The sequence below is a fragment of the Myotis yumanensis genome, unplaced genomic scaffold (genome assembly GCF_028538775.1).
Source record: "Myotis yumanensis isolate MYYU_CA2020_CCGP unplaced genomic scaffold, mMyoYum1.0.hap1 SCAF_14, whole genome shotgun sequence".
Classification (NCBI taxonomy): Eukaryota; Metazoa; Chordata; class Mammalia; order Chiroptera; family Vespertilionidae; genus Myotis; species Myotis yumanensis.
In genome coordinates, this window is record NW_027223765.1 from 50,537,092 (window position 1) to 50,564,680 (window position 27,589).

The window sequence follows — 27,589 nt, forward strand, 5'->3', positions numbered from 1 at the left end:
AATGAGTTAGCGTGTCACCTCTGACACGCATGTCATAGGTTCGCCATCACTGACCTAGAATAATGTTGGATCAAATATCTGGGTACTTTGTGGCCCAGGCAAGTAGACACATGAAATTAACCATCAGGCTAATGATGGTTAGCTGCCGTCACAACATATCCCAGACTGGGTGGCGAGAAGTCACAGTTCAGGAGGCTGGAAGTCCAAGATCAAGCAGGATTGTTTTCTCAGAGGCCTCTTGCAGCCTGCTTGCAGGCGGCTGCCTGTTCACTGTGTCCTTGTTTGGCCTTTCCTATGCACAACAAATTCCTGGTGTCTCTGCCTCTTCTAAAGACCCCAGTCCTATTGAGTTAGAGCCCCACACGTATCTCATTTAACTGTAATTATCTCCTTAAAGGCCCTATCTCCAAATATAGTCACACTAGGGGTTGGTGTTACAGCATATGAGTTGGGGGGGGGGGGCACAATTCAGTTCATAACAGAGTGGGAGGGAGAATTTCATTGCTTACTTTTTTATAACTTCTGGGGTTTAAGATACATGAATGGATTATGTATTTTAAAATATTTTAAAAATCCACATCTCTGCCTCTAGCATCTTGGAGGATTTGGTGCCACTTACAGGAATGAAAAAGGCTGAGGGAAAAATCATTTGGTAAGGTGGGAGTGGGTGGGAGCATTGGAGAGGCTGGAGAGGCATCCTAGTGGAATGGCAGGGAGGCCGTTGGTGTGCAGGTGAGGAGTCTAGGATGGAGAGGAGAAAAAGGAAGTCTTCTACGAGTTTACAAAGTCAGGGAGATTAATGCCATCATCCAGCTCAGTGGTTTTCAGATTTCACTTAGCATTCTTCAGGATCACCTGAGGGCTTGCTACAGCACATATTGTACGGCCCATCCTCCAGGTTCTGATTCAGTAAGTAGTCCTGAGGCTGGTGCTGCTGGTTGGAGACCCCATTTGAAGAACCATGAGCCCAGGCAATCATGCTCCATTCTAGATCTCACATTGGTATCGCATGGAGGGCCATGCGAATGCATACCTCTGACCCTCCCCACTGCAGGCCAATGAAGTCGGAGCCTCTGGGAAGGGGGCCTGGGCACTGGATATGGAAAAGCTCCCCAGTTGTTTCTGCTGTGCAGTCCCTAAGAGCTTCTGACCAAGGGAAAGAGATGGGAGAAACAAGAGAAGGCCAAGACCAAAGACCTTAGGACATCAACCTTTTAAATGATGGGTAGGCAAGGAGACAGAGAAATGAAGGGATAAATGAAGGCAGTTATTAGCTGGCAGGCTCTGTGTGGGGTTCTGATGACCAGATACAAATAAGACTACGCAGCCTTCAAGAGCCCTTGTTGTTAAGGCCAAGACGCCCTGTCAAAGAAGCAATGGCATAATCTATCCACTTCTTGGTGTGGGCCCCAGACAACTACTTGCTCATGTGAACGAGAACCGCTAGTGGAGATGCTCATGGAATCGCTGCTTGCAGTAGTGACAAGCTGGACACTACCGTCCTCAGCAGAGGCACGGCCTTCACAGACTATGGTGCAGCATGTGGGGGAACACGGTACATGAACCGGCCAGGCATCAATTAGCAAGATCTCAACAAATATTGTTGAAGGAAAAAAGCAAGTTGCAGTATGATGAGTATATCATGTATGTGAAAAACAACTCACACATACATGTTTTTGTGCAGAAAGCTATAAAAAGTCACCTCGAAGGATGCACTCCAAATTCCTACCTGGAGAAAAGGAGAGGAACGCGTTTGAGGATGATGTGCAAAAAGGACTTTAGATGTATTTGTAATGCTCTTAAAATTGTTAAGACTTTTGATAAAATCGCATATTTAATTACCTAAGTGCTGTAATACTTTAAAATTTTAAAAAGCATTTACAAATGTCAAGAATAACTACCAAATCTAGAGTTCATGTACGTACTCACTAGACTCTTTTACTTTGTGTGGGGTCTGGAAATAATGCTCTCTGCATCCCCTCCTGATTTTGAGTTTAATTCAGAATTTCACTGACCACATGAAATATCTCTCTCAATGCATTTCCTAAAGTGAGGAAAGGGCAGACTGTGACTTCAAAGGAAAAACAAACACACTGCCTGGCCATGACTCTCCCATGAGTTATACTGCATAACGATTACCTTGCACTCCCTCCCCAGAGTGTTGCCTGGCAGACATGCTGTAGTTATTCAATCAAGCGCCTGTGCTGGAATGCAGCGCTGAACAGGAATCCTAGGTTTTTATTTTGCCGACCGCTGTCTCTTACAGAGCAGGTGCATGATGCTGGGAGACTGCAGGCAAAGACGGAGAATCCACTGCAGCATCCGTTAGCCCAGCCACACCTGTGACTTTCTAGACACGTGGATACTTTGGAACTACTTGTGTCAGCAAACCTCAGTTGTCTCCCTAGAAAGCAATGACTTTTCAATCCTCAGGTGTTCATTTTCAGAGTAGGAAGATAATCTCCCTAAGAATGTTCTAGAAGAGCAAGAACCTTGTCTGATTCATTGCCATTGTGTGCCCAGTGCCCTGCATACTGCCTGGCTTATAGCAGATGCCCAGTAAACATCTGTGGAATGAAGGAAGCCATGCAAAAGAAAGATAAAAAAAAATAAGACCGTGGAGGAATTCTATATACTGTTGAGTGAAAGAAATCAGACACAGAAAAGTACATCCTACATTTTCTACTGATATGATGTTAAAAATAGACAAAATTAATTGATAATGATAGAAAATGGTTCCTTTTGAGGGGTGGTGATTTGGAAGGGCCCAGGGGGCTTCTGGGATGCTGGTCACGTGTTATTGCTTGGTCTTTGTGGTGGTTACAGGGAGGTGTGCACTTTGTGAAAATGCATTCAGCTACACAGTTATGATTTATGCACTTTGCTGTTTGCATGTTATTTTTGTAACGTTTACTTAAAATAAATGAAATCAATTTTGCCATAAAAATTCACTGTTAAATAAAGTCACATCAACCGAGGTTTTAAAACTTCAAACCTTTATGTAGTAGATGATCAAGTCTCTGGAAAATTATTTCCAACCCTAGACATATTGTCCTAGATTTCTGAAGAGACTAATGCATCACGTCAACTCCAGGGCTGGCTGGCTTCGCCCCCTCTTCGAAGGTGTGTGCTTCCTCCTTTTGGAGTGCAGGAGAGGAAGCAGCTCCGCTACTGGGATTTGAGCGCCTAGCCTTTTCCCTGCCCCCGCCCCCCCCCTTTTGAAATTTCCAACTCCTTAAACAGATGAGGGAGATATTGAAAGAAAACCAGCAACTTCAGAGATGTACAATCTGGGAAAAACAGGTGACATTTCTCACCATTTAATAACCACCAGACTCAGTAAATCTCCCAATGGTTTTCTTTGTGCTCTCTTCCTCATTTCTTTTTCCTTTTTGATAATAATATTAACAAAAAAGTTTAAATCTATGACCATTAATGTACATCTGTTTGAATCCTTGATTTCAGTTATTTTACCTGGCAGTGACTTGCTGGATCATATTGGAATTCTAAGTTTAACATTTTAAAGAACTGTTAAACTGTTTCCCGTAGTGGCCGAACCATTGTGAATGTGGACCACAAATGTGCAAGCGTTCTTGATTTCTCCACACTTGTCAACTCCTGTTATTTTATTTTTTTTAAAATTAGCAATCTTAGTGTGGATGAAGTGGTACCACTGTGGCTTCAATATGCATGTCCCTCGTGACTAATGATGCTGAGCATCTCTTCCTGTGTTTGTTGGCCATTTGTCTATCTTCTTTGGAGAAGTTCTAGGCAAGTTCTTTTCCCATTTTGATTAAGTTATCCTTTTGTCTTTGATACTAATTATAGATACTAGACTCTCCTATCCGATTTGACTTGCAAATATTTTTTCCCATTGTGTAGATTGTCTTTGCACTGTTTTGATCATGTCCTTGGATGCATTTGCTACTTTTACTTACTAGTGTTTACACAGAGAAATATTATTTTCTGTTCTCCCACTTTCACCTAAAAGTAAACCTTGGACATATGTTTGTCATTGACCTTATTATCACAATCACATTATTATCATTTTTATGCCTGCATGATATTCTGTCATATTGATAAATTATTTAAGGTTCTCTTGGTAACAGGAACAAATTAAATCCAACGGCCCATTCAACAACCAGGCACACTAAGAAGTGCAGGAACCAGGTTGGTCTGAGGATCACATGAGTTTGTGGCCTTGGCCTCAACACTGCAGTAAACTCGCCTCCCCACTTCGGGTCCTCTGTCTCCCATCTCAGACTCTTATACAACAATACTTTGCTGACTCAGCATGGGTCAGTCTCGACCCTTAGGGGTTGCCCAACTACCCGGCCCAGAACCCCACTCGGGACTGAGGTGCTCTTCCTCCCAGATGCCGCAGTGTGGCTGCTGCCAGCTCCCCGGGACTTGCCTTTGCCTGAAGATAACTTTTCACCCAAAGTTGTGTGTCTTTTCCTAGGGCAGCTCACATGTAATGATGGCTGCGCAGTTCACTTTTCCCTATGCTGCGCCTCACTTCCCCACGGGTACTGACCCCCCAAATACCTCCTGCATCTAACATCTGCCAGAGACCTGCCTCCCAGGAACCCAGCCTGTTAAAATGTTTAATCCAGTCACCACTGGCCCAGGCCTTGGGGCAACACCATGGCTTCTAGGACCTGAGGATGTCAAGTGGGAAGGGATGGCTTACGATCTACTCCTGTGGACTATTGAGTAACACTGGAGTAGCAGCTTCTGCTTCTATTATTGCGTTTGAATAAATCCCTAAGAGTTGGGTTGTCATTCCTCCTATGCATTTGTATGCTGCTTTCCAGAAGGACTTCTCCAATTAACAAGGCCACTGACAAGGAGTGAATGCAACTGTGAATTCCTAATACACCTGTAACTGAAAAGGGGGTGGTTAGCCCGGGCTTGTGTTGCTCAGTTGGTTGAGCGTCATCCATGCACTGAGAGGTCACCAGTTCAATTCCCTGTCTGGGCACATGCCTGGGTTTCGGGCTTGGTCCCTGTAAGAGGCATGCAGGAGGCAGCCGATAGACGTTTCTCTCTCTCTCCTATCCTCTCTCTCTAAAACCAATAGAAATATGTCTTTTAAAAAAAGGGTGGGATGGATAAAGACAATATCATGTGTGTCAGGATATCTGCTAGGGGCTTAAGTAAGTCCTATGGTGTCTCCTAATACTTCATTTCCAATATTAACAATAATTTATTAAAACTCATAACTTACTTGAGTAATTACTGCTGAGAATGAACAATGCATTTCCTAACTTCTCCCATATCAGACACGTGCCTACGTTCTGTCCCCTGGGATGGGAGCGATTGATGTGGGAAACTGTGTCTTTGAAGGAAGGGCAGCCCTCCACTTCTCCTTTCCCCTTTCTGTTGGGTGAAATGAGACCATGGAGCTGAGCCATTCCAGATGAAATTAAAGATGAAGACGACCAGGAGGGAGGGAAGAGTCACAGGACAGAAGGTCCTTGGGTCCGTGACACTGTGCAGCCACAATACCAGCCCCAGACTACTTGTACCTTGTTTATTACATGGGAGAAAAATAAGATGTTTTCTTATTTAAACCCGTGACATTCTGGATCTTGGTGTCAGCAGTTGGACATGTATATGAACTAATACACAGCATCTCTCTTCTCGCTCCATCCTTTGGCAATAGTTATCTGTACTGTTTTAGAGACGAAGAGATGGAGGGTTGCAAATATTAAGGAATTCATCCCAGAATCACATAACAAGGATCAAATTCAGTCCAGATCAAATCCAGGGATCCAATTGGAAAGCCCAGGTTTGGTCATTGTTCTTTTCCTGAAGAATGTATAGTTTTTCAGAGGCACCTAATTTCCAGTCTCTATCTTGCTGACTATCTGACAAGATTTTTAAAATATATATTTTATTGATTTTTACAGAGAGGAAGGGAGAGGGATAGAGAGTTAGAAACATCGATGAGAGAGAAACATCGATCAGCTGCCTCCTGTACAGCCCCCACTGGGGATGTGCCCGCAACCAAGGTACATGCCCTTGACCGGAATCGAACCTGGGTCCCTTCAGTCCGCAGGCTGATGCTCTATCCACTGAGCCAAACTGGTTAGGGCTGACAAGGTTTTTATACAGATTGTAAGTCACAGTAATCACATCACTAACTATGTAGAAATAAACATATTTATGCCTATTTTTCTCCACATTTGTCTTTTCTACCTTTTGTGATTCAACTTTTTCTGACCTCTGAACAAAATAAGTGTGAATGCTATTTTGGAGTGATTATAAGTTTTAAAAGTTATTTTGTTGCTAGTAAAGCTTTTGAGGCAAGGGAACTTTAGGAATTTGATGACCTTTGAAAGGAACCATAATTATGGGTAGGGTTTTGTATAATCAAGATTGTTTTTAGTGACAAAGGCCCAACTGAAACTCGTTTAAGCAAAAATAGAGAAATGTGTTGGCGTGGCTAACTGGACAGATCCAGGGTATCTGCTTCAGGCACAGTTGGGCCCAGGACATCTAGATGATGCCGTATCCATGTTGTGGCTGTTTTATCTTGTACTGACTGTGTTTTCAGGTGGGCTTCTTCCTCATGACGGTAGGGATGAACACCAGCTTTTCCAGGCTCCCCTTGTTACCAGCTCCATGACTCCAGCAAAAAGAGAATGCCTGCCTCCCGATAAACTCAGCAAAATATACGAACGGGACTCTGTGTGGCCAGGTCTGGATCCCAAACCCGCTTCTGAGGTTGAAGATAGGCTTAGCTCCACCGAATTGAGCGTGGGCAGGACTGAGCTTGGACAGGAATGAGTGTTTTAAACTGAAAAAAGAGGAGAAATGGGTGCTGGATAGTAAAAAACAAAACCCCAAACCAACGAAACAAAAACACCCAGATGCCCATTACAGGCTACACAGTGGAGATGAGAATGGGGAGGGAGTTTAGGTGGGAGCCACAGCCTGCATGAAGGCATGGAGGCAAGGTCCTTTAGGAAAGTCAAGTCTGAGGAGAAGGTTGAGGAAGAGAGAAGCATTGAGCTGAAATGTGTTGTAGAAAGGCCAGCTGTTTGTGCCCAGTTTCAAGGGCAGTGGGGAGCCAAGAAGCCACCACACTCTCATCACATGTTGCAAGTACAATGCATCATCAACTGCAATTGAAAATCTGTTTTCTGCACTTTCTTCAAGAGTCTGGTACGTATTGTAGGCTTCATTTATAAGGCATTTATTTTCAATTAAAAGATATAAGCTTGCCTGACCTACTACTGGGAAAAGTTTCATTATGTTTGTGAATGCATCTGTCTCCCCCAGCTTATTAAATTTCCGGTTGCCTATAACTTTGGGATTTGGCAATCCCAGGTGAAGGACCAGGGAACTCTCAGAGATAAATAAAAAGAGTTCACCCGACCATGACTCCTTAGACCTGATGGGCAATTTACAGCCCACCACTTGAAGGGCTTATTTTTCAGGTAAAGTTATTTTTCAGGTAAAGTTCTCTCAACCTTAGCACAGACTTTGGGGAAAGGAATGTTTTGCTTTATTAATGATTTAAAAATGCATTTGGAGGAAATAACCTGTTGATGAAGATTAATGTCCCCTCTCCCTTCTTCTCCTATTTTCTGTGTCTTCTCTAAAAACAAGTGAGAAAATGATTGACCAGAGCCCAGAGTAATGGGCCACAAAATTCCTGATGGAGGGTCAACCTGAGTTGACCATAACATAGTTTTAATGGCTTGATTTCACTGTAGGTTAAACGAGAAAGGGTTCTGCAGACAGTAAAATGCGACACATGAATAATTATCATTATCTCAATAACCAGGTGAGACCCACGAGGTGGATTACTAGGGTTCCCATGTTTCTGATGCGAGGCAGTGTAGCTTCATGATAGCTAGGCTGTGGGCTCCTGAATAAGTCCTGGGTTTTTGTTGTTTAACATGCATGAGCTCCCATGGCCTTATCTGTACGATAGGATAAAAAAAGGATGTTCGTATCTAATATTAGTTTGCAGATAATGAGATGAGATAAAAATAAGTAAAAAAAAAACACAACTGGTTCAGTGCAGGGTGACTAACTCATCCCAGTTTTGCCAGAATTTTCCTGGTTTTAGCTCCATAAATCCCATAGCCTGAGAACCGTGTCAGTCCTAGGCAAACTGGGATGATTGGTCAACCAAAAATCAGGAACTCAGAGAACTGTCTTAGAAATATTGGCCATTTATTTCAGAGGAGAAAAGTGAAGATTGAAATATTCAGTATGGTGTAGGGGACACAGCCATTTTGTCTTAAAAAAGCATCCATTATAATTATAGAATTAGATGTCTTGGGATTCATAAGTAAGGCTTCTAAATCCAAATCCTGTTCTTTTTCTATGGAGCTTTCCTTCTTTCTTTTACTCAGTTCTTCATTCATTTAACTGAACCCTGACCTCACAGACCTTCAACAGCTACCTTACCACTGATTTAAATTGCCATTGTGCTAACTGCCTGAGTGGTTTTCCTAGACCATTTGCTGAACCCACCCACTCTCAAGTGCTTCCTTTGGCAGTGGAGGAGGAGAAAGAGAATCAGCCTGAAATGACCACATTTGGTCTGGTTAGTAGGGTTCCTCCTTTCACATTTTCATGGATTAGCAGACTCAAGGAGTATAGTGTCCTCATCTCTGTCACCTGGATGAATCCATTGTTGGCAGCTCCTAACCAAAGGGGAGGTTCTCTCAGATCCCTGCAGGTGAACCTGGTAGCACTTAACTGGCCCAAGGTCACAAAACATGAAAAGACCCCAGAGCCTTCCATTCAGCCCATACTCCCACCATCCACAGAGAGCCTTCCATTCAGCCCATGCTCCCACCATCCACAGAGAGCCTTCCATTCAGCCCATGCTCCCACCATCCACAGGGAGCCTTCCATTCAGCCCATGCTCCCACCATCCACAGGGAGCCTTCCATTCAGCCCATGCTCCCACCATCCACAGAGAGCCTTCTATTCAACCCATGCTCCCACGATCCACAGAGAACCGTCCATTCAGCCCATGCTCCCACCATCCACAGAGAGACTTCCATTCAAGCCTTGCTCCCACCATCCACAGAGAACCTTCAGTTAAACCACACTCTCACCATCCACAGGAAGGGGAAGTAGGTTTTCCAAATGTGTTCCCATTCACAGTGCTGCGTGGTCTTTCATTTTCATTTTAGTAGAGCCAGACAATTCAGAATCAGTCACTTAGTCCAAAATATAATAATCTTCTGGCATTATATTTACAACAACACAGCACAGGGAAAGTGGATATTCATCTGGGAGCCCGGGCAGTCACTGAGGGACCAACCGACTTTCCCAGGCAGTACTGTGTTAATAAACTCAAGAAAGCCCTATGCTGGGTTAAAATGCACCCCCACTCCAGCCACAGGGCAAACTGAACAGGGAAGGCAACCTCTAGCAAAACAGGATTAGATTTCACAAAAAGATACGGAGGGGATACAAAATCCTTCACTGAGTCTCCTGCAAAAATAGAAGAGCAGTAGCCATTTATTCAAAGAAGAATCTTCCCCAGACTGTTTTCGCTTAAAATCTACTTCTGCCTTACACTTCAGTTCAGTTGGCTGGTATTTAACAAAATCTTTTACACAGTTAAGTGTTTTTTATTTTATGTCTTACTTGGGACACCTTTCAGGAAGGACTTTTAGGTGTTTGGATTTAGAAGGAAATTCTATGATCAGGTCCTGAGAAAATAATGTTTATTTTTGGTTTGGGACTCGCGTGGAACAGGCAGACAGGAGATTATTGAAGAGCAGTGGTTCTGTGGCATCAGGTATAGGAGGCTGCTTTAAAAGTGTGGCCTCACCTTGGAGCTTTACCATTCTTGCATGCAGAGGGGCCTCCACCAGCTGTTTCTGGCGGGTCGACAGGTTTGGTAGCCAAGAGTCCTGGGAATCAAGAAGCAGGAGGAACCCGTCACTCTGGGCCCGCCCCTCCCCTGCCACAAGCCTCGCCCCTTCGTACCCGCAGCCTGGGTGGGGGAGAGCTAGAGGGGCGCAGCGGGGCCGAGGGGTGGGGCAAGTTGACCTCCGGCTAGGGTTCCTCAAGGGCACGGCTCCTTCACGCCGGCCTCTACCCTATGGGATTAATCCATCCTGACTCCCCGTGAAAACTAGAGCCTAAGCTAAGGGGTCGGGGAAGATGCCTGGCTCCTGGCTCAAGCCTGCCCTGGGGAAGGCCCAGGGGCTGGGGCGCGTGGGGGTGCTGCTGGGAGCTCCTACTCAAGGGTGAAGCATAGTAACCTCCATCTTGGGTAAAAACTGCTGTTTAAAAATTTAACCCTGCTATTCTGGCTTCTGTAAACACTTGCTTGCTTAAATAATAGGGAAAATAAGACCACTCCCATTCCAGAGAGGCCATAGACTGCCCCAGACAGAGCTGTCAGTGCTGGCGCCAGGCCAGGCCTTGAGATATGGTCTCACAGCTCTGTCCCAGCACACAGGCCTTCTTCCTCAGAAGGCCCGGAAGTCTCTTTCCAAATTTGAAAAACAAGGAGCTGAAAAACATATAAATAAGGGAGACTTCCACCATATTGGGCTCCAGAAATTGAGAAGCAAGAATTCCTCTGGGCCAGCTAGCGCTAGCGAAAATGACGAGGACTCCAAATAAATTGGGCTTGTTGAAAAAAATAAAATAAATAAAAGTGTGGCCTCACCCTGGCAGGTTTCTCAGTGGTTAGAGCTTCAGCCCTCAGATCAAAGGGTCTCAGGTTTGATTCCCAGGCAAGAGCACATACCTCGGTTGCAGGTTCAATGCTGGCCCACAGTCACGTCTCTCAAGTGGGAGACAACCAATCGATGTGTCTCTCTCACTTTGATGTTCTCTCTCTCTCTCTCTCTCTCTCTCTCTCTTTCTTGCCCTCTACCTCCTCCCTTCCACTCCAATGGGTGAGGATTAAAAATAATAATAATAATAATAATAAATAAAAGTGTGTCCTCACCACTCAGCAAAGGGCTGGTGTAGTGGTAGTCCCACCCTCCTCCCACTCAGACGGGAGCTCAGGAAGCTGGGATTGGAGGCCCAAGAGGTCAGGCTGGGTTTGGGAAGAGACAGCCTTCCCTGCTTATGTGACACCAACCCAAGAGATCCAAGAGGCAACAAGCAGGACAAAACTGGAAGTAATGGCAGACAGTTGCCCTGGGTTGTTACCAGAGGTGGGGCAAGTTGGGTTTGAGGCCACAGAGTAGAGAACCAAGAAAGCAGTCCTGAGGGAAACTGTTCCAAGCAAAGGGGCAAAGGGTGTGAGGCAGAGATACTTTTATAAGAAGTGGGTGGGGAAGGGGGGAGTGAGGCGTCAAAGAATGAGGGGCCGGGATGCAGGAGTGCTGGAGAGGCAGGTGGTCTTTTGCTCATTCATTAGCCTTCCTCCAGGAAGCCTTATAATGTCTCGACTCTCACTCCATCACAGATTATGGTTAGTGAATGAAGAACTAATGAACTAGTGAACTTGTAGTGAGTCAAAACACATGGGGTTATTTACTCTTGGATTTGTGATGACATGCCTCTTTCTGTTGTTCTGGAAGCATCTTCAGCACAAGACATGATCAATTTCAAAAAACAAGATACCAGCACTTGCCCTGGCTGGTTTGGCTCAGTGGGTAGAGTGTTGGCCTACAGACTGAAGGGTCCCAGGTTCGATTCTGGTCAAGGGCATGTACCTTGGTTGCGGGCACATCCCCAGTGGGGGCTGTACAGGAGGCAGCTGATCGATGTTTCTCTCTCATCGATGTTTCTAACTATCCCTTTCCCTTCCTCTCTGTAAAAAATCAATAAAATATATATATTTTAAAAAAGATACCAGCACTCGGTGACGTGGAACCTTGAGCAGATAATCCTCTCATGGCCTCCCACCCAAATAGCCCTGAGCGCCTGCCCAAAGGCAGGGGAGAATAAGGGAATTGGAATGTCCACGAAAAGAAGAGGAACAGAGCTGTGAGAATGGCATGCATAGAGGATGGGAAAAAAAGCAAGATGGACAAGCAAGAGATGGTGACCAGGCCAGATCAGCTGAGGGAAAGGTTCTTGGAGGGTGGAGTGGGTTAAATTGTTGGTGCCAAAAAGATATACCCAGGTCCTCATTTGGAAAAGGGATCTTTGCAGGGGGGTGTGTCCTAAATCCAGCAAGCATCCTTATAAAAGACAGTTGAAGGGAAAACACAGAGGAGACAGCCATGTGAAGCTGGAGGCAGAGACAAGTGTGATGTAGCCATAAGCCAAGGACACCTGGGGCCACCAGAAGCTGGAAGAGGCAAGAAGGAGGCAAGCAGGATTCTCCCCTAGAGCCTATAGAGCAGCGGTTCTCAACCTGTGCGTCGCGACCCCTTTGGCGGTCGAACGACCCTTTCACAGGGGTCGCCTAAGACCATCTTGCATATCAGATATTTACATTACGATTCATAACAGTAGCAACATTACAGTTATGAAGTAGCAACGAAAATAATTTTATGGTTGGGTTGTCACAACATGAGGAACTGTATTTAAAGGGCCAGAAGGTTGAGAACCACTGCTCTAGAGGGAGTAGCAGAGTCCTGACAACACCTTGATTTCAAATTTCTGGCCGCCAGAATTGTGAGAGAATAAATTTTTGTTGCTTAAAGTCCACTTCTCCCCTACTCCCACCAAATATCAGCAGCAGTATTTTTATTAGCATTCTCCTTTTGTTTCTTTTTCTTTTGAAATTGCAGCAAATCTGTGACTATTTCTTAAATTTAATGCAAAAGTTGTGCCCCTTGCTAATCTGAGATCTTGCCCAAGATTTGAAAACATGCCCAATGCAGATATGTGTTCGGAGACTTCAAGTGAAAGAAATAAGTTCAAAAATATTTTTTTCTTTTGGTGGTGGTGTAGGGTGGGGGAGTGTTGGAGAGGAGCTACATCTGTTTCTCTTTCCTTTTTCTTTTCTTTTTTTAAAGGAAGGTTCTTTGTTAATCAGACATCATAGCAAGAAAGAAAAAAGGAGAGATCTTGTCATTGCTAATCTTGTTCAGTGATATGGGTTGAATTATGTCCCCCCCCCCCCCCCCCCCCCACACACAAAATTCACATGTTGAAGTCCTAACCCCCACTGCCTTAGAACGTGGCTGTATTCCGAGGTTGGGCTTTTAAAGAGATAATTAAGATAAAATGAGGTCCTGTGTGGAATCTCTAATCCAAAATAACGGAAGGGAAGTTTGGACTCAGACATGCGCACACAGACACTGTAAGAGGCATCGATCAGAAAGCTGAGGAGAGAGGCCCCAGAAAGAAGTCAACCCTGACAGCACCTTGGTCTTGGCCTTCTAGCCTCCAGACCTGTGAGGCAATACATTTCTGTCCTTTCAGCCACCCAGTCTGTGGCATTTCCTTATGGCAGCCAGAGGACTCTAATACACTAAGTCAAGTCACACTAAGTCAAATGACTATTTCTGCCGAAGGATGTTGCTAGTGGGCATGGAAACTCCTGTCTGCAGAGAGAACAGTGTCTTGCTTTAGGTTCTTAGTTATCTTTTAATATATTTTTATTGATTGCAGAGAGGAAGGGAGAGGGAGAGAGAGACAGAAACATCAATGATGAGAAAGAGTCATTGATTGGCTGCCTCCTGCATGCCCCACACCGGGGATCAAGCCCGCAACCGGGTATATGCTCTGAATGGGAATCGAACCATGACCTTCTGGTTCATAGGTTGATGCTCATCCACTGAGCCATGGTGGCTGGGCCTTAGTTATCTTTTAAAACTACATACAGAAGTGAACCTAGGCTTCCGGCGAGTTACCGGAGGGCAGAGGAAGGGATATGAGAATGTATTTCAGTCACATTTATTAATTTGCGTGCACTTTAATATGCTTAATAAAATTCTCAATCATGCATGGCCTGGAAGATAATTTTTAAATTAAAGAATATTAATATATTTGTAAAAGCTTTTTATTTCTTTTCATGGCCTAACTTGGATTTCTTCTTTTTAACTTAAAATGACCGTGCAAGATCTTTTTTTCTCCTGACCTTTGTAAGTTGCTTAAAATGTCCATGTTCAACCTCAGAATAATTAAAATAAATATGATACAGCTGTAGATAGAATAAAATGCAGCTGTTTAAGAAGAATGTAACTGCACACTATCAAAAAGCATTTTTAGTATTAACTGAAAGAATAATTTTAAATCATTGTATGTATATTATTACTGCAATTATGCATAATTACATGTAGAGTATGTGTATTGTAATTATACATATAGTATCATTCCAGTTGGGTTTGTTTTTTTAAGCCCAACCATAGACAATTTACGGAGGAAGTGCACGGAAATGACTACTTTTGGGGAATGGGATTATGACTGCTCTTCTCCCCTAGCCCCCGTTCATTTTCATTTTTGCCTACATTTCTTTCATAAGCATTATTATTTTTATGAATAAAATTATCTGCCAGCAGAGTGAAAATGCATATGAGTTCATTATCCATCAATAGTTAAACCAGCTAACCTCCAGGTGTAAACACCTGGTATAGGGCCGGGTCCAGAGCATGAGCTCCGTCAAGGTAATTCTCTTTCTCCACATGTCAGACTAGTTTCCAGCCATACAACGGGATACAGGTGTCCCAGGGGTGGCTACCGACACTCACTTAACTACCAGAGACATAAAGCTAAGAGGCAACACATCTTAAAATGTGGGTAGAAAGTGGAAGGGGAAGGAATGTAGGTCTCACAATTAGTAGACTTTAATCTTCTTAGTGAACTAGTAATGTACATTCTTCACTGGCAGGCTTGCATATTGTTTATTAAGCATTTATCAGTTATATATTTTTGAGGAATTGCAAATATCATGGATGCTCCCGTTCCCACAAAAGAGCATCGTCTTCCAGAAAGATGGGTGGGAGAGGAAAGAGCATGTTGCAAGTTAGAAAAGTACATGCACCGCCTTGAAGTTCCATTTAAAAAGCATTCTGTAGGCCTTGCGTGTCTTTCTGTAAAATACTGTTCGGGGAGCTATAGAAACGAGGGGGAGCTGTTTCTTTGATCGGCTGCCCTTGTCTGTTGACACGAGGAAGGCACCGGGGGGAATATCTAGGTGCCTGACTTAACTGTTCAGCACATGTGGCTAATTTCAGTCGAGGGCCTGAACCGGGCCAGCGCTCCCAGAACTGTGTTTTTTATCTCGCTTCTCAGCTTCCTGGCCCTCCTCCTTCCCTAGGGAAAAAAATCCCTAAGCCAGTTTTAGAACAGCTAAGGAAGTTGTGTAATGAGGTGCAGGAAACCCTGGTGGCTTAAAGAAAGGCCTTTTCAATATGGTCTAGCCAAATACAGGACTGCAAAATTCTAGATTTTTTTTCTGGAGACCTAGAACCCAGCAACACATTAAAACAGATGGCGGGGTGCAGTGTGAAATCTTACTTTTCTCTGCAGATGGATGGGGACCTTCTATAACGACAGGCAGCTTTCGGGCCTGGCACGGTTTCTCACCTGACACAACCCTCTCAGGTTCCCAGTGGAGTGGAGATATAAGAGGCTGGAGGAAACCTCTGAAAGGCTGCCCTAGGCACAAGGGGATCACACATCACTTGTATTCCTAGATGCTGAGCTGAGTAGTTCCTTCTCGACTGAATAAAGCACTTTATTTTCCAGTTCAGTGTGAGTTGACCTGAAACTCTAGGCCTGGGCCCAGTTACAATTCCTACCAGGAATTGGCCTTGTTAACAAATTCCTAACCGGAGTCCCATTTTCACTGAGGTCTCGCTGAACCTTATAACGGCAGTAGGGCTCATTGGAACAATGTGAGCTTTCATAGCCTTGCTATTTAAGATTCTTTCTCTCAGACTAAATAAGCAAAACTGCTCCCAGACATCCATCATGAGGATCACAGAAGGACTTACATATCATGTAACTGAGCCCGGGGGGGAGTGGGGGGCTCAGTCCCTTCAGGCTTCCTGACTTCAGCGAGCTGCATCTGCTAATGTTGGAAATGGGTTTTGAAGACCTTGTATCATTTGGCCCAGAATATGGAGGGCCAGGTGGCTTTGAAAGAATATTAAATGGCAGAGGCTCTCTTAGAATGCTTAACTGTTTCTAGACATCATGCTTATATTTCCTAAATAGTGTCCTCTTGGGGGGAAATTTTTGTTATTTTTACCCAAACCAGAGAAAATAAAGAAGATGAATACTTTCAGGATATTTTCTAAAATAAAGATGATGAAAGCTTTTGGAAAGTGATAAATATAATTTTGAATATCTTTGATGGTACGGTAGTTTATCTTACTGACACATTCTGTTTTTATCAGGGCAGGCATAATATTTACTGTTAGTATTCAGCAATGTGTTTCCTACGGTGAAGGAAAATGTTTGAAGACTAGAATGATAACCTTTGCTTATAATGTGGAAACTTAAGTATAACGGTACATCAGGAAGATCTGAAGAATGAAAGTTGATCTTTACTGTCAGTAGGATTAATAAAATATGTATTAAAAAATCTGAGAATGATGCCTGGCACCTTATAACTGCTCAATAAATTCAATTACTGTTATGATGAGGGTGGAGCTGTAGATTCAGGAAGTCAACTTCTTATTTGATGTATCTTGGCTATCCAGGCACCTCAAACTTGACAAACTCGAAGATGAGTTATTTATTTCTTCCTTATTGAATCTGGCTCCCCCCACAGTTTTCCTCATTTTAATAAATGTCACTCCAAATTTTTCAAGCCAGAAGTCTGGGATTTATACCTGATACCTCCTTTTCTCCCAATATTGTATATTCATCCTTCACTAAGTCCCATTCATTTCATAGTTTAAAAGATTTTTAAATTAATCTCCTTATCTCTATCACTATTGCCAAACTTCCAGCCTAGGGTTTTCACCCCCTGTACTGTTGATACTTTGGGCCAGATAATTCTTTGATGTGGGGGGCTGTCCTGTCCACCGTAGGATGATTAGCAGTACCCCTATTCTCTACCCAGTGGCTGCCCCTGGGACCCCGCATTTGTGACAACTTAAACATGTCTCTAGACATTGTCAAATGCCCCTGGGGGTGGGAATCTCCTCCAGTTGAGAACCACTGATTAAGCCCAAGTGACTATGTCCTACTTCAACTCCTTCAAAGCCTCTTTAGTGGTCTCTCCCCGGAAGTATAAGACCCTCCCCCACTCACATTAAAGCCTTTCTCCACAGAGCACTCAGAAGTCTTCACAACATATGAATCTCATCGGTTCACATCCCAGCCTTAAGCTTTTACCCACTTTCCTTCACACTTAGAACAAACACTCCCAACCTGTCCTGGTCCTCTCTCCAACCCAATCTTGTGTATCAAGCATCTGTGTACCTCACACCTTCACCTTGGAGAGCTCTGCAGACATCACAGTTTTTTCCATCAGTGCCTTCATCATGGTTTGTAATTTCACACTTTTTATCTTATTTTTGTCTCATACTACACTACAATTTTCTTGAAGACAGAAGCAGGTCTGTTTTATTCCTTACTTAATACCAGCAGCCACTACAGTGTCTTGTACATAATAGAGAATCCATGCAGATTATGTGGAATGAATGAGTGATGAATGAATGACATTAAGAAAGCAGTTTTGGTTGGAAGTTGCTTTCCCCATTCTTCACACTAGGGGGTGCCAAATAAAATAAATAAAATCTTTACAGTATTCAGGAGTTTGGAAGTTCCTTTCCCGTGATGCCATTTAAAGTTAGTAGCTCAAAAATTGTTCTTCTCACTTCACAGTAGTTTTTAAGTTCAAAGTGTTGTTCTAATTAAATGAGATATGCTTGCAACACACTTAGCACAATAGCACCAGGCAATTAGAAGAGCTCAGGAAGAGCTAATTACTATTTTAGTAAATTATTTAAAAATTCAATTTTAATCAGCCTTGCCACCAAGATGATTAGGGGAAGTAGTTTACAGCAGAGAAACATTAATTACTAACTTATATATCCCCTAAGCAATTCCATTTCTGGGCCCCAGGGTTTTCATTATTTGCATTGAACATATAACTTCCTGCCCATAATAAAATGTGATCACGTTTAAAATACAGAATGGCTAAAATTTGAAGAATGAACTGTTCAATAAAAATAGTAGATTGACTTCATTTTAAGCCAATCATTGGTGTTCTAATTTCTAAATAAAAATGTCATATGATGAGATACATAACTGAAAATTAAATCTTGACTTCATTTAAAATGTATTAGGGTTTTTGAAAGCCTTATTGCTGAGTGAGGATTTTATGACACATTTCGCTAAATTGGAATAGCTACAGGTTAAGGGTATTCCTTTGACAATACAGGAGCCAAGTCTTAGAGAGTAGTGCCAAATGCTAGCACGTTGCTCTAATTCTTCTCAGCACCTTCTGAGTCAGTCTTCACTTCATGCTGAAATTCTACCATTTAAGGGCATTAAACCCTCTTAGGTAGAGAGAGTATGTGACAAAATAGTGTCTTGCAGACATCTACTTGTCATATGTAGAGTAGTTTTCACTCTGCAAAGAATATGTCGTTACAAAGTAGAGGGGTAACTTCACTGTTTCTGCTCTCCCTTTAGGTATTCGGATTGCCCTGATTGCTTCGCTTTTCTATGACCTTTGTAAACTTGTGCCTATAAGATCATCACAGTGAAATGGAGTGGTTATTCGTGTTACCTCTTTCCCAAGCCTTTGCCCAAGGATCCACTGTAGTTGGAATTAAAATATCCCAAAAGAAAATTCACTGAGGATAAAAAAAAAGATATCCAAATAATAAAAATATTTATTGCAGACAGTTCCATTATAGAGCCAAATAAAATAACTCAGGGACTAGTTTGGGATTTCATTCTAACTCCACGCCAGACTAGTTAACTTGGTTGGTTATGAGTGTGGTACTAGTGAGGCCATGATATCCAAATTGGGACCTGATCTGCTTGTTCACAGGGTGGCCTGGCTTGGGGATTCTGGAGGAATAATTTCAAGTTTGTCTATAAAAGCAGAAACACAAGTCTAAGAGTTCTATTATTTTCAAGCTGCTATATCCATAAAATTGGCCTTAGAATAGAAGGTAGGGATTAGAAGGCAGAGAGAAAGAGTCACTGAGCTCACCAATCGCATGCTCATGCTCACCTCAGAGCAAGGAGGCTGCCAGCTTCTGTTCTATGCTAACCTTGTGTCCAAAGGCTGGGCTATCTTTTTCTAACAAAAATTTGACTGTGGGAAAGTTTAAAACTCTTTTGAGGGAAAACTTTACAGTGACCCAATTTCTTGGGACCTAAATTCTCCCTGCTTGCTTACATTATGAAACCAACTTCTGTTCAACTCCCCTAAAGAGTGCTCCCTGCTCAGTAGATGCCCATGTGCAAGTGGAAGCTGCCTCTTAGATGCCTGATACCCAGACACACTGTGGAGATAAATCCTCCTCTCCACAAGGAGCACCACGAAGATGCCAAGAAGAGATGCCCCTAATCATGACAGTAGCTTACATTATTGAGCATCTCTCCATCCTCTCCGGATAATGGCAATCAATTATTTTAAATATTTATACACAAAATATGTGTCTCTCTCTATAGATAGAATATTTGAATATATATTCATGTTTAAGAGTTTACCTATTTTTTTTCTAATTTTATGTGTGGGATCCTAAGAACAAGAATGGTATTTTATCCTTGTAGCCACTACATAATAACTAATCACAAGATGATACTGACTTACTACTATCGGAGTAGACACTGTAGTTTCTAGTTTATGAGCTCCACAGATATGTCGGCCTTGATCATTGCTGTATCCATAGCACCCAACACAGTGCCAGGAATATTGTAGCGACTCATGATGAATGGTTGATTAACATTGAATAAGACTAAAGCTTACTTTTTAACCATTCACTATGTCCTACACTGTGTTGGACACCTAGCATGTACTCAAGTATATTTTAGAAATTTCACAGTGGCTTTTGGCTGAAGGAGTGGAGATTTGACTACCGCTGCTGAGCTCCACTCTAACTTGCAATGGGGCTGCCCATGGAATGGGACCAATCATAGCAATAACATCTTAGAACTTGAATAAAGGGAACTGACCCCTCCATGGATCAAAGCCATGACCTTCACCTCTTTAGTTATTGCTATAGTAATAAAAAAAGTAATCTCATAAAACAGAAGGATAAGTTTAGGAGTAAGCGAATGCCATCTGGTCAGAAACTCTATATTACAATGCTGAGTACATCCCCAAAATTTCTCCCTAGCACCCCATCAAATTAAGTTGTATTTCCTAAAGGGAGGTCTGTGCTACCAGGTGACATGTAAGGCCACTTTGTGAGGGAAGGTGTTTTTATTACTAAGAAGCTAGTCTAGAAAATTCATAGGCTAGGCTCAAAACAACAATCACAAACATCCACCTCGACCTGAATACAAGTTCTGCTATCCCGGTGGTTGACCTTGAGCAAGAGATAACTTTTCTGAACTCAGTTTCCTCATCTGTAAATTAGAGATTAATCTCTTAGCCTAGTTTAGTGGAGTCACAAGGGCCATTTGACCAAGTCTCAAGTTCACAAAAAGTTTCAGATGTAGATGTTTGACATAATTATCAAATGAAGTTTCATTCAGTGCTCCTTAGAGATACTGACAAGATGAAAAGAAGTTAATTATATTGCTTTAAATGTATGTTCTATTATTAGACCACATTACTTACAGTGCATTACAAATTATTATTTTTTTTTGCAAAATAAGCCAGTCAGAGAAAGACAAGTATCACATGATCTCACTTATATGTGAAATCTAATGAACAAAATAATCTGATGAGCAAAATAGGTCCAGAGGTGTGGAAACATGGAACAGATGGACAGATCTCAGAGGGAAAGGGTGGGGGAGTGGGAAGAGATTAACCAAAGAACTTATATGCATACTAGAGGCCCGATGCATGAAATTTGTGCAAGAGTAGGCCTTCCTTCCTCTGGCTGCCGGCACAAGCTTCCCTCTGGCACCTGGGACCCGGGCTTCCCTCTTAGCCTTGGCTTCATCCAGAAGGTGGTCTGGAAGGACATCAGGAAGGACGTCCAGTCTAATGAGCATATTACACTTTTATTATTATAGATATGCATTGCCCATGGACACAGACAATAGGGTGGTGAAGGCTTGCAGTGGGGCAGGAACCGGATGGAGGGGGGGCAAAGGAATATAAAAAAGGGGTATATCTGTAATACTCTTAACAATAAAGAAATTTTTTAAATTATCTTGCTTTCACACAAGTATATTATACTGCATTTCCATCTACTTGAAAAGCATCAGTCTGGTCAGTGTAAATCTTTAAGAACGTAGGGTATTTCCGACTGCGCAGTCTCTGCTGCTTGGGAAGTAGCACTGTGGGGAGGCTGGCCCGAGACGCCCTTTGAAGCTGCCCAGCCCAGAATATTGCACCAAACTCTACATTTAAAAATGGTTAAGATGGTAAATTTTATGTTATGTTACATTATATTTTAACACATTAACTGTTAAAAATTACGTAACATTTTGAAAGGAAATGATTTTTATTTCTCATTTTAATCAATGAATAGCCCAATGTAAACCCCTCAAAGGAAATTACTTAAAACCATGGTGCCAAACTGGAATTTTAGGTGGAAAAAAGATGGAGCATTGTGATTTCCTTTCCTCCCACAAATATTTATCAAGCACCCACTTACTTGCTGACACTCTTTGAAGAGTTGGGAAAGAGGAAGAGAACCCAGTTTCAGTTCTCACGGATCTTACCTTCCGGTGAGGGGTGGGGCACTAAACAGAAAAACCAGTAACATCAGGTGGAGATAAATGCCACAGAGAAATATTGTCAGGAGCGATCACTGAAGATACTGCTCTTCTACTCTGGGAGCTGCTTAGATGTTTAAGAGCCTTTCTGTGGTTTTGTCCTGGAATTTCTCTTGACTGTGCACAGCCATGTTACAAACCTGACTCAGTTCTTTCTTTCTTTTTTTAAAAAAATAGATTTTTATTTATTTCAGAGAGGAAGGGAGAGGAAGAGTGAGATAGAAACATCAATAATGAGAGAGAATCATTGATAGGCTGCCTCTTGCATGCCCCCCACTGGGGATCGAGCCCACAACTTGGCCATGTGCCCTTGACCGGAATCGAACCCAGGACCCTTCAGTTCGCAGGTTGACACTCTACCCACTGAGCCAAACCAGCTAGGGCCCAATTCGTTCTTTTTGTTTTTTCCTGCTGAAACCTGTAATTCAAATGGTAATGATGTTGGATGTTAACAATATTTTATTATCAATATACAGCATAATTAACAAGCAGATCCCTAGTCAGTCGTCTTCTGACTCTCTCTTTGTGATAGTTACTCATTCTTTTGTTTTGAAACCAATATTTTTCAGATTATTATATAGCATTAATTTCTACTTATGGATATTGAGTTTCTTCCCAGAGCTTTAAACATGCTTCATTTTCTCACCACACTAATTAAATCCTGTTCTCAAACGGGCAGAGCCAGAATGCAGCTACTCTCACTAGGCATTGTTCTGTGGTTCTGTAGTTACTTAGAGATGCCCTCCATCTGTGAAGGGGGATGATCCCCCTTGACGCACCTCCTTAGATGGTTGCTTGCTGAACAGAGAGAGTTTTAGAAGTAAAAGGGCCGATACAAATGTTGGGCCTGGTTACTCCTGATCATCATTCAGCGGAAGAAGCGCCCAGTTCTCAAAGGCTCTGTGGCTGCGCAGGTTGCTGGGACCGGGTCTTCAAACTCCGCAGGAAGACAGCTTCCCTCTTTGGCTGCCGCACTGCTGCCAGAGCAATCTTTGGAAGACAAATCTTGATCTCCCACTTCTATTCTCGAATCTCTTCATGGACTCTCCAGGCGTAGAGGATGAACCCCGTGCTCCTTAGGTGGCTGAAAGGCCTCTTTGCTGTGTCTTGCCTCTCCCCACCATGCACAGTCCAGCCTCCACTAAAGAACCAATGCAGAAGGGCCTGGCATAGCTCAGTTGTTTTGCTGGATCCACTGTTGCCTCAGTCAATACTCTGAAAAGTACTGGACTAATACACAAGACCTCACTAACTCCATGTTTCTGCCCCCGTTTACCTCCTCCCTCCTGATCCTGCCAACTCCAGACCTCCCATGCTAATGAACAGAGGAATTGATGTTGAACAAATGTCTGTTTTGGTAACAGTAGTATTTTATTTATTTATTTATTTATTTATTTATTTATTTAAAATCCTCACGTGAGGATATTTTTTCCATTGATTTTTAAAAAGCGTGGAAGGGAGGGAGGGAGGAGGAGGAAAAGAGACAGCAAAAAAAAATCAATGTGACAGAGACACATCAACTGGTTGCCACCACGTGTGCCCCGACCTGGGCTGGGGATCAAACCTGCAACCCAGGAATGTGCCCTTGATCAGGGGGGAATGGAACCTGCCACCCTCTGGTGCACAGGCCAACACTCTAACCAGTGGGCAACACCGGCCAGGGCAATGCTATTTTTAAAACTAGATGTTTTTGGAACATCACTGCTACATGAATTTGGGATGTATTGTACATCTTAATTCCTCAGTCCAGCAAGCACCTCAGCCTGAGTTTTTAGATTATCGCCAATGTCTGTCTGGATGTCCCCCAACACACACCGAGAATTGTTTACCAGTGTGCGAGCAACCGAGCGACCTCTTGAAATGAAGTGTTTCTTCTGGGTAATTTCCTAATGTGTGTCACAGACATACACTTTATGGAGCACTAGAGTCTCTTAAAACCATTTTTCTTAAAAAAAAATAGAAGTTAGGAAATATAACTGTGCTGTTCGTTGAGCCAATGTGTATTTAGCACACATGTAAAGCCCTGGGTTGGAGATTCATTCGTATTTGACTTCTGTATATTAGGGTTTCCAAATTCTTTTCTTTCTAGCCAGCCCTTCTCTAGCTCAGGCTCCAGTAGTGCGTATGTTCATTCTGCCTTCCCATTATAGTTTAAAGAGACCAAGACAGGACGTGGGGCCAGCCCTTCGGAAAGTGAGAATCCCGGTACACATCGCAGGCCTTCGAATTGCTGTCATCCCTGGTGTACTTGACTCTTCTGCCTGTTAAGCTGCTTTCTAGTTGGGATGGACTAAGAAATTGACTTTTTGTCAGTCTACTCACTGCTTAGCACTTCCCAGCTTCTTTACAATATTCCTGGGACAGGAAGGAATCCACAAATAAAGTGTGCTCTCTGCATATCTTGTCTCCTCACTCCATGCCCCGCCAGTCAGGGCCGACCAAAAGAAAGGGCTTCAGCATAGATACAGCTCTACAACTCGAGACTCTTGTTTCTTGCAGGTTTGGGTTCAAATTCCCAGATGTTACACACCGATGGGTGATGATAGGCATGTTACTTATCCTCTGTGAGCTTCGGTCTTCTCGACTCTAAAGTGGGGATGATAAGAGTACTCCTCCTTGTATCGCATGAGGCAATACAGGGAAAGCTTCTCAGCTTCTCAGTATCACATAGAGAGCAGGTACTTAAATGCTGGTAATGCACAAGGTGTTGGGCAGCTTCAGTGATGTTGGGCTTCAAATCAGCCCTGGTCTTCTATTCAAAAAATTTATTTAAGACACAAGTTAGAAAAAAATAACCAACTTATTATTTTTAATAGAGACCTTCATATACATTGATATCTTAACTAAAATTTGTAATAAGTCTCTTTAGTCAATCTTCATCCAGCTGATTGGAACCCATCAGGGGTTATGACACCAAGCTCATACAGGTGTACTGGTCTGGCACAGTGTGTCCTCCTGCAGTCACCCTAATTGCCACCAAGTGCCCTGCATCCTTCTGGATGGCCACCAAGTACGTGCTTTGTGATTGACAGCCTGCATTTCTATGCATGAAAAAAGATCGATCTTCAATAACAATAGCTTAAAAATAACAATTATGATACTAATTAGAGCAACTATGCTTTACTGGTGGCTACTGAATCCCAGATTTTGTGTTGGATTTGTATGAATTGTCTCATCTAATGCTGTAGCAGCTACTGGGTCCTTGTGCCGTATTACAGTTGGGGAAACCAGGGCAGTGAAAGATGAATTGCCCTTGATCACACTCCTAGGACATAGCAGAGGTCATATTTGAAACCAAGTTGTCTAATTAAAGGGTCTATGCTCAATCAATGGCTTCTGTTTGATTTCCCTTTTTTCATATTTTCGTTTTCTTACAAGTTGGAGAACTTCAAGAGATGCGCTAATGATAGGACCTCACATTCCTTGAGTACATACTACATCCTGGGCTGTTTTTGTTGCTGTTATTATACTATTTCTCCATTTACATTTCGAAAAGTTCTGGGAGGGGAGGAAGAAGCTTATAGAGTACTAGTAAGTAACAGATAAGGAAACAGGGGCCCTGAGAATCTCTGAGAAGCTAAAGTCAAATGGCCTCAAGTCAAATGGCTCCAAGGAGGTCTCTAGCTCCATCCCAAACACATTCTATTTTCCACCACAGATATCCCCAAGCATCTAATCCGCACAGGCCTTGGGAAGATGTGTGGACTGTGCAAGGACATGCTGCAAAGGTCTGATGCCCTTAGATTGGAGAGCATATGGCCACAAGCTATTTTAATTGTGTTGACTCTACAAACCCTAGAATGAAAATATTTTCTTCTGAAAGAAAAACAGCATTTTCAGCCAGATTCAAGTCTTGTAAATCACAGCACCCTTTCAAGCTTCTCCAAAGTCTACACGGATCCCTTGATGTTTCTGGTAGGAAATGTCCCCGCCACTGACATCCTAGTGCATGAAAGAAGACAACGGTGGTAAGAGGGACTTTCCCAAATGTGACTCCAAGAGGCCGCTGAGATGTTTCCAGGTTCTAAAATAGTCACTTCCATCCCTGTCCTGCAGGGTAATTGTAGCGTCGCCATCATTCTGGGGCTGGCAGTGATCCAGAGCTGTGCGTGCCCTACCCCGCACTGCCTCGCCTTGGTCTGACCAAGTCCCTTCACATGGATGTGAGGATTTGCGCAGGTATCTGAGCATCTTCCCAGTCCAGCCCGCCCCTACACATCCCTGAATGGCCTGGGGCAGGTCATGAGGAAGGACCGTTAAGGAGTTAACCTTTAAAAGAGAACAGGAGGTATTTGATAGAGCAAATGGAATGTTTTGTTGTGCATGAGGCAGAAGTTATGCTCTTAATTTTTTCTCCAGGTTTGGGTGTGTATTTATAGGCTTTTAGGAGTGGAGGGTTTTACGTAGACAGATTTCTCTCTTAAAGGAGAAAAGAAAAACATTGTCCCCCACCCCATGTCTTTTTAAGGCCGCAGTCGAATTCATGCTCACCTTCCACGATCAGGAAGTGATGTTTTTCCAATTGTCTGAAGTCAGGTCTGCACACTTCCTTGACAACGTTCCTCCTTCCTGTCGGGGGTGGGTCCCTGGGGCCAGACACGCAGCAGGCTCCAGCCTCGTGTGCCAACTCAGAAGTCAGGAGCCACAGTGTCTTCCAGACGTGGATCTGGGGTATGGGGCTCAGACTTCTCAACTGGGACGTGACTGGAAACCAGTACAAGCCCCAGCACACTGCAGCTGAGCACACGCGCTCTCTTCCTCTCTGCACTGGTGTCTGGTAGTCCTTCAGTTGGCCTGGTCATTAGAAGTGCCTTGGCCAACACCAGAGCTCTGTGCATGGCTTGGCCAACACCAGAGCCAATGCACAGAGGATGTGGAGTTAGCCAAAGTGTGTTGTCACCACTAAGAGCAGAGCTGGGTGTTTCTCAGACTTTATCTCTAGTTAAGTACTCACAACCACCTCCCAGGATAGAAATATTCCTATTATTTCCATTTTACAGGTAAAAACCAAGGTTTAAGAGAGGAAGAAACTTGTCTAAGGTTATGCTCAGTGTCTTCTTGGTTTGAATTCTGACTTGAAACACAGCGTGTGACAAGGATTTGAGTGAAAGTGGCTTATTTGGGGTGTTCAGGAAATACCAGTAAAGTCATGGGAAAAATGGACACAAGGGCTGGCTGCTAATAAAGAGTGTGATATCAAGCCAGTGGGAGAACAGAATGCTACCCTGCGAGGAAACCTGGAAATAGTGTATGACGTATGCCTCGGAATTATCCCTTCCAGAGCGTGAGGGAGCTGGACTGTTTTTATACCGAATTCTGTTGCTCATTGATGAAGGGTAGGGTGCAGATGGAGTGTTAATTTCCCAGCTTGGACAGAGCCCTTGCCAGGGCTTTGGAGAAAGCCCCCGGGGCAGAGAGATCCAGATCCTGGTAGTGGGAAGCCAGCCAGTCTGCATGGAGTGGTGAGCCCAAATAATATGAGTTGGGAATAAAGTGTCTACCACATACATCAAATGGCAGAGCCATTTTTAGTTACCTCTTGCTGCAGAACAAACTACCCTACAACTTAGCAGCTTAAAACAACAACCATTATATGTGTTCATGTTATGGGTCTGCAATTAGGGCTGAGTTCAGCTGGACTGTTCTGCTGGGCTCACCTGGGGTCACTCATGTGGTAGCTTAACTGGGAGCTGCTTATTCTAGGGCAGGGGTGGGCAACCCCTGGCACGTGTGCCAAACATGGCACGCCAGTAACTTTTGCTGGCACACAAAACCCTCTCTTATAATCTTCCATTTACAATTTTTTTCTTAATATTGACTTTTTTATTTTTCAGATAAATTCAGTGTAGGTGCATCTTAGATAAATAAATAA

General features: G+C 43.2%; 1 protein-coding gene across 10 annotated transcripts in view; it reads left to right on the top strand.

Moving 5' to 3' along the window:
* LOC138992274 (uncharacterized) overlaps nt 1-27,589 on the top strand; it is a 288,887-nt gene that overhangs the window by 19,777 nt on the left and 241,521 nt on the right. The window lies entirely within an intron of this gene.